At 44.8% G+C, this 7587-nt stretch overlaps 1 pseudogene; it reads right to left on the reverse strand.

The window, feature by feature from the left end:
* Window positions 1-4449: 4449 nt before the first annotated feature.
* LOC142300947 (E3 ubiquitin/ISG15 ligase TRIM25-like) lies at window positions 4450-7587 on the reverse strand (annotated as a pseudogene).

The raw sequence follows: 7587 nt of genomic DNA on the forward strand, positions 1-7587 counted from the left end.
ACTCCTATCATCCTCCCTGGAGCCAAACTCTACCTGTGGAGAGCTGCAACACCCGAGCTGCGTTACCATCCACCCCAGAAGAGAGACCCTTCGCAGCTGCTGCTTCCATTATAGCCGCACACCACAGGTGGCGTCACAAGCAACTACCCCCATCGTCCCCATCCCAAGCTTTTTTGAACCAGCCGGGGTCACGGAACCGGGCAAGGCCATCGCAGCGACCCAGGAGAAGCACCTCGGCCCAGTAATGGGTAACCCAAGACCCCGTGGGCGCGTCACTTCCCTCTCTTTCTCCCACTCTCCCTCAGTCTCTGTCTCTCTCCCTCTCTTCCACTCTCCAACTCGTCACCAAAAGTATATTAACTGACACAGCCGGTTCCTCTTCAAAGTAGAGATTTGGACCCCATAGTCCCCAGTGGTTCCTGCTTGGGCTGGAATAGCCTTAACCCAGACTAGATGATGGCAACTCGGACCTATGCTGCCTGATCGGCCTTCGAGCGCCTCATGTTACTCCTAAGGAACCAGCAGAGAGCAGTATACCTAGGAAGGAGTGCTGAGGAGTGCTGAGGAGTGCTGAGGAGTGCTCAGATAGGCTTCCCAGAGTGCGTAAACACAAACCATGAAATACCAGAGGATAAAGTCATACTGCTAGAGATTATGCTGCCTGTTACCTAAGGCCGGTTTCACACATCCGGCTTTTTGCCGTTTTGCCGGATGCGGCGCTCTCCCGTACAGTTAATACAGTACAGTGACAGCGCTGTAACTTCCGGGTCACATGCGCCGGTCACATGACAGCATGTGACCGGCGCTTGTTGCGCTGTCACTGTACTGTATTAACTGTACGGGAGAGCGCCGCATCCGGCAAAACGGCAAAAAGCCGGATGTGTGAAACCGGCCTAACTAGAAACAGAAGATAGGTGCAGGGTGAAAAGCATAAACAGCAGAGAGGTAAAACCCTCGCCGATCTTTCACTGTCTTCCATAATAAATAATAAACACCCAGAGCACAGGTGTACCTGCGGTGGCTCGGTGGACAGATAAACCGACCACAAACACAGGCTCAAGGGCTCGAACCTCTACGCATGACACTTGCACCTCCCATATTTGCCAGGATTATGTTTGAAAATTGAACTTGCAAACCCAAAGCCTCCACCAGCCATGTCAATGCCGAGATGCAATGTATGGCGCTATTTACTTACACAGTGTACCGTTAGGGACTCATTAGAGACTAGTATCTAAAGCTCAGGGAGATCTCACTCCCTCTTAAGGCCACTTTACATGCAGCGACATCGCTATTGATGTCGCTGCCGATCGCACTCGCCCCCGTCGTTTGTGCATCACGGGCAAATTGCTGCCCGTGGCGCACAATATCGCTAGTACCCGTCACACGGACTTACCTTCCTAGCGACATCGCTGTGGCCGGCGAACAGCCTCTTTTCTAAGGGGGCGGTTCATGCGGTGTCACAGCGACGTCACATGGCAGGCGTCCAATAGAAGCAGAGGGGCGGAGAGCAGCTGCATGAAAGACACGCCCACCTCGTTGCCGGAGGACGCAGGTACGGAGCTGTTCGTCGTTCCTGGGGTGTCACACGTAGCGATGTGTGCTGCCTCAGGAACGACGAACAACCTGCGTCCAAAAGCAGCAACGATATTTGGGATTAGAACGACATGTCAACGATCAACGATTAGTTGAGTATTTTTGATCGTTAGCGGTTGCTCGTTGGTGTCACACGCAACGACATTGCTAACGAGGCCGGATATGCATCACGAATTCAGTGACCCCAACGACATCTCGTTGGCGATGTTGTTGCGTGTAAAGCGGCCTTTACCAGATCGAGCTGTTATCCCTGGCTACAAAGCCTACATGTCAACTTTCCCAGTTGGTGCCGGATAGGTGACATTGGACATTATGCTGTATGAACCAGGTGCTCCATTCCTCCTTGGTCAGTCTACCGGTGAATGAGCCCATTGTGCCAGTCGACAGCAATGAGATCCAGTGGAGCCAATTGGCCGACGTTAGTGTGATACGTCCCATCTTGGCACACAGATACATTTCCAAACTGCTTTAGAAAATTCAGACATAATGGGATGTGGGGATCACACTGTGTTGGCTCCTGGCCATGAAGATTCAATGTTTAAACTTTTACCTTATATACCATGTCTCGAAAATTATAATATTATTTATTATTATTATATATTATTTATTAGAATATTTATTTATTAATTATAATAAATTCCATTTATTATATTGCGAGATGATTAATTATATCCGTGAGTATACCTAGGTAATATATATTTTACTGATACTATTGACTTAAGACTGATGAAATTACATGAGCAATGTATGGCAGTATTTTCTAGGTGTATTATTCCGCATTATTTGAACATTGATATATAGTATTATATAAGCAATCTATAGCGCTATTATGTGAGGATACTATGACAATTTACTTTGAACAGTGGATGGCGGTATTATTTAACATTGTATTGAAATTTTATCTTGGTACTATATCGACATACCACTTAGAGGCCACAGTCAACATTGACCGTGGCATATAGTTACATAGTCACTTAGGTTGAAAAAAGACCTGGTCCATCTAGTTCAACCTTCCTCCACCAGTTAATAATAATAGGTTAAAAGACCAGGATCGGAGGTATCTTCAAACTTGTGGTCACCATATCGGAATACAGTCCATTACCAACTGTCCTAAAAAGACAAACTAGTGGTCACCAAAGAGTTAATTAGGCAGCAAACAAACAACACAAGACCATCATGATAAAAGAAGTTTATGCAAAAAAAAACCTTTATTACGAGATGACAATTGTGACGGAGACAAATATTTATTACTAATCACCATTTTCATTAATATATTCATCGTTTCATGAATTCATTAAGTTACATTTGTACTTTCACACGACACCGAATGACCACGTTTTGATAATTTTTGCATGTTTTAGTTTTTATTCTTACTGAAAACATACTAAAATAATAATTTGAAAAAAGAATAAAGATATATATATATATATTTTTTTACAAATGTAATGTTTTCTCATGTTAGTAACATAAGATGAAATTCCAGCCATTAGGAATGATCTCCCGATGACAAGCATAAGCCGCGGGCACGATGGAGAGGTGGAAATAAACCGACGAGATCACAGAAATCAATGGAAACGGCTTCACATAAAAGAAAAACAAATAAACTGTGATGATACATTTTTGGGCACAGTTTGCATAAAGAAAGGTCCTGGGAAAATTAAGGATTGGAAATACAGGAATGATGCAGAATTAGGATTATGTTTTTACCATTTTTTAAGTAAAATATTCCTTTTTTTATTCATGACAGAATAAAAGAAAAATGTTTAAAGGGACTTTTCAAAATTTGAGAAAATCTCCAAAAGTAGAAGATGCCACCTGTCTCCTGTATCTGACTGAAAAGTCTTTCTTGTCTCAGTGACGTACTTTCCCTACCAAGATCTCTTGCCAGTTCTGCCAGTGCCTGGGGTGGTGATTGCACAGTTAGGTCATACAATATGATGTCTCTGTAGATTATAAATCTCAGCTAAATGAGGAGGAAACAGCTGCTTCTAAAGGTTAATATGGAGCACAAGGACATAACTGCTTCTAAAGGGTAAAATTTGCAAATGAAGAGTATAGCTGTTCCTATAGCTGCTTATCAAATGTTAATGAAAAATCTTTTACTATATAAAGACGAAGAAAGCAGCAACCATGCCACACAGAAGAGAAAACTCGGTCAGGGTTTACATCAGGCATGAAATAAGTAGCACAGGTCTTCCATGTTTAATCGCTACACACTCATAATCTTCCCCGTGACATTGATATCTTCTAATTTCAGAAGCAGGACATCTCAACAACTCCAAAGTCAGTTAATTCAGTTAATTAATGATTTTATCACTAAATTACAAAGGAAAGGGTTTTTTTACATATGTTTTAGATAGGTAATAATTTTAATGCTTGAGATTCTCCAGGTTGTCTTTGATAAGATCAGTCATTAGGTTTTTTAGGTCCCACATACATGAGATAACTGATAGACAAGTCCTCATTTGGCCTTCAGATATCTCTCCTGACTCCCCATACACATGAATATTCAGCTCAGCTCAGTTACATGTGTTTCCAATGGGGACAGAGGAGAAATCCACTGCCAAATGTCTCTGGCAGGTTATCACCTGAAAGACAAAAGGTCGGGCTTTAAAATTCAAACTGCTGGACGGCCTTATCCCTACACCATCTGTCAGAGGAGAATAAGAAAGCCTCAATATACAGGCCGGGGTCAGACGGCCATCGTAACTTGGATGAGGGTTGCATCACAGTGCATGCTCCAGCCGCGGCTCTCCTGATCCGAGCATGACAGCTTCATGTATTTCTATCCAGCTCTCATGCTTAGGTCAGGAGAGCCGCGGCCAGTCTGGACATTTTGATGCATTCGTCGTCCGTGTTATATGGCTGTCTTACCCCGGCCTTAGACTGATAACTAGAGATGGTGTGAGTCGATTTGCAAGACCCGGTCCAGCTGCCAAGTCGGTAATCTGTAAAAAAACAGTTATTTGGCATGCACACAATAGTGGTGGGAGGTGCTGGTCAACCTGAGTGGTCCACAAATGCAATAGAAAGAAAAGCAACCGCACTCTCACGAGTTCTTACGTTTACATAATCAAGTGGGTTTCTTTGTGCAATTTTATTCATATAAAAAACACAAAAATGTATATCAAATGTAATTGCGATAAAACAGTAAAACAAACGGGTTTTTTTTATAGTCGCTGGGCCAGGATGTGGAGATTATGATGTGTGTTGTGCGTGTTTAGAGATATGTCATACCTCCCACTACCTGTGGCACATGTGGTCTGTGGGCCTGTGATTTGTGGCTCGCAGGCGGCTGGCTTCTAGCTTGGTGCATAAGCACCAAGTCTACCACACAGCTAAGAAAAGCAGGTTGCGACTTTTGTGAGAAGGCCCACGTAAACAGGATTGGGGGTAAGGTACCAACCCCTGGATCTTGGTATACTGCCTTGGTGAGATATCTGTGGAAAAGCTTTGGCTGTGTTTATACCGGTAACGGGGCTCTGGGTGTCACTACTGTGTGGTGGGGGGGGGGGGGGAGATGCCGAGAGCTGGATGTGGCTCACAACCCTCTCTCAGATCTCAATATGGCTCTCAAGACCAGAAATGTTGGGGACCTCTGCACTAAAGTATCTGTAGTCACCAATCATATTTTCCTAATTCTAACAGTTGATTCTCTCCCCGATGAGGTTCTCAATGCATATAACGCAGCATGAAGGGGCTCGGAGAAGGCGGCAGTGAAGGTGTGTAAGTGTCTGATGGGGTCACACAGCTCATAAAAGGACAACTGCCCGGCCTCATAATCCAGACAGATCCTGACTCCATCACTGGAGATCTGCTGAGGTAACCGGATCTCATTACTGTCATGTGTCACTGAATAGGAATTTTGATGTAATGAAAGCGATCCACATAAACACCAGGACTTTTTATTATCTCCAATGCCTGACTGACGCCCCCTCCTGGCCATACTGGGATAACAAATCCCCACCCTCCACAAATCTGACCCTGTGCCCCCCACATCCCAGTAATGTCGTCCTGAGGTAAATCCCCTCCTGCTCATCACCTGATTATACTGGAATTTCTCTGCTGTTTCTGGACGATTCTGTCTTATTTCTGTCCAGGTCGCAGTTTTCAGTTCGTCTGATATAAGGAGATTATTAGCAGCCGTGTTTACATCCAGTAATATGTCTGCAGGATCCTGTACATAGAAGGTCACATTTATATCTCTTATCATAGCAGATAATGTGTGTGATATGTGTGAGATCAGCTCCGCACCCCGATCACCTCCATCATGTCCCGCTGTGTCCTTATCACCTCCATCATGTCCTCCTGTGTCCTCATCACCTCCATGATGTCCCCCTGTGTCCTTATCACCTCCATCGTGTCCCCCTGTGTCCTCATCACCTCCATCATGTCCTCCTGTGTCCTCATCACCTCCATCATGTCCTCCTCTGTCCTTATCACCTCCATCGTGTCCTCCTGTGTCCTCATCACCTCCATCCTCCTCAGGATCACACAAGTCCCGGGTGTCTGGATCCTGTAAGACGGTCAGTGGATCAGTCATGTTACACAGCTCCTCAATGTGCCTCATCACCTTCATCCTCCTCAGGATCACAGAAGTCCCCGGTGTCTGGTTCCTGTAAGATGGTCAGTGGATCCCTCATGTTACACAGCTCCTCAATGTGCCTCATCACCTTCATCCTCCTCAGGATCACAGAAGTCCCCGGTGTCTGGTTCCTGTAAGATTGTCAGTGGATCCCTCATGTTACACAGCTCCTCAATGTGCCTCATCTTCCTGGACAGCTCGTCCTTCTTTATTTCCAGCTTCATTATCACATCAGACAGTGACAGTGACACCTGGTCTTTCCGCCTGTAGATCTCACTCAGGACCTTCTTCTCCAGGTCGTCCACCCGTCTCCTGATGTCTATAAACAGGGCAGTGACTCTCTCGGCTTCTCCATCTGCTTTTTCCTTAGGTTTGCTCCTGAATTGCTCCAGACTCTGGATTCTTTCCTCAGTCTTTTTTCTCTTTGTGATCAGATTTTGTAGGACATGTCTCAGTTTTTTCTTCTTTTTCTCAGAGGCTTCATCCAGCATCTCCACCCGGTGTCCCTGATGTTCTCCGGCCAATCTGCAGGACACACAGATTCAAGCAGCGTCCTCGGGGCAGTAATATTCCAGGATCTTCCTATGGACAGAACATTTCTGGTTCTCCAGAGAAGTGCTGGGATCAGTTAGGACGTGTTCTGGTCCTTTGCTGTGAACGCTCAGGTGTTTATCGCACAGAGAAGCCTCATAGTGTAGACAGGATCTAACAGCAGGTGCAGGAGAGTCCACACAGTAAGTGCAGAGGATTCTGGTGAGAGCTCTTGGATTAGGCTGAGTAGACTGGAAATTCTCCACGGATAAGCACAGAGTAATGTTCCTCTTTAGAGCAGGTCGTTTTCGAAACTTTGCCCTACATTTAGGACAAGAATGAATTCTAGACTTATCCTGTTTATCCAGGTGCTGATCAATACAGACCCAGCAGAAATTGTGTCCACATCTTAGGGTTACAGGATCTGTATATATTTTCCGACAGATGTCACAGAGCAGATCGTCTTTCCGATCAGCAGATGCCATGGTTGACACTATTTAGGAGCAGAGAAACCAAATGTGTCCCTCGTTACAGGCAGCAGAATGCATTCCAGCATATACTTTATTATTCTAGACTTTGAACTTTGTTTTCTACCAAGATAAATATTTTCCTCAAGTTTTCCTCCTCTGTAGAACCTCTAGGGTCATTACTTGTTTAGTGATGAGTGTGCGTTCTTGGCACTGTTCGTTAGTCGATCAAGCATAAGGACTCTTTCCTATTGGGCTATCCTTTGAAGCCTTAATCTCAGGTGCAGGTCTTTGTGACCACTCCCCTTTGCTATAACTAGTCACGTGTCTTATCATCTGATACCAGTTATAGAATCTCATCATTCTTATGTTGTATTATTGTAGTGGCGAGACTAGCCTTCTGACTAACCA

This window comes from Anomaloglossus baeobatrachus, chromosome 4 (genome assembly GCF_048569485.1).
Source record: "Anomaloglossus baeobatrachus isolate aAnoBae1 chromosome 4, aAnoBae1.hap1, whole genome shotgun sequence".
Classification (NCBI taxonomy): domain Eukaryota; kingdom Metazoa; phylum Chordata; class Amphibia; order Anura; family Aromobatidae; genus Anomaloglossus; species Anomaloglossus baeobatrachus.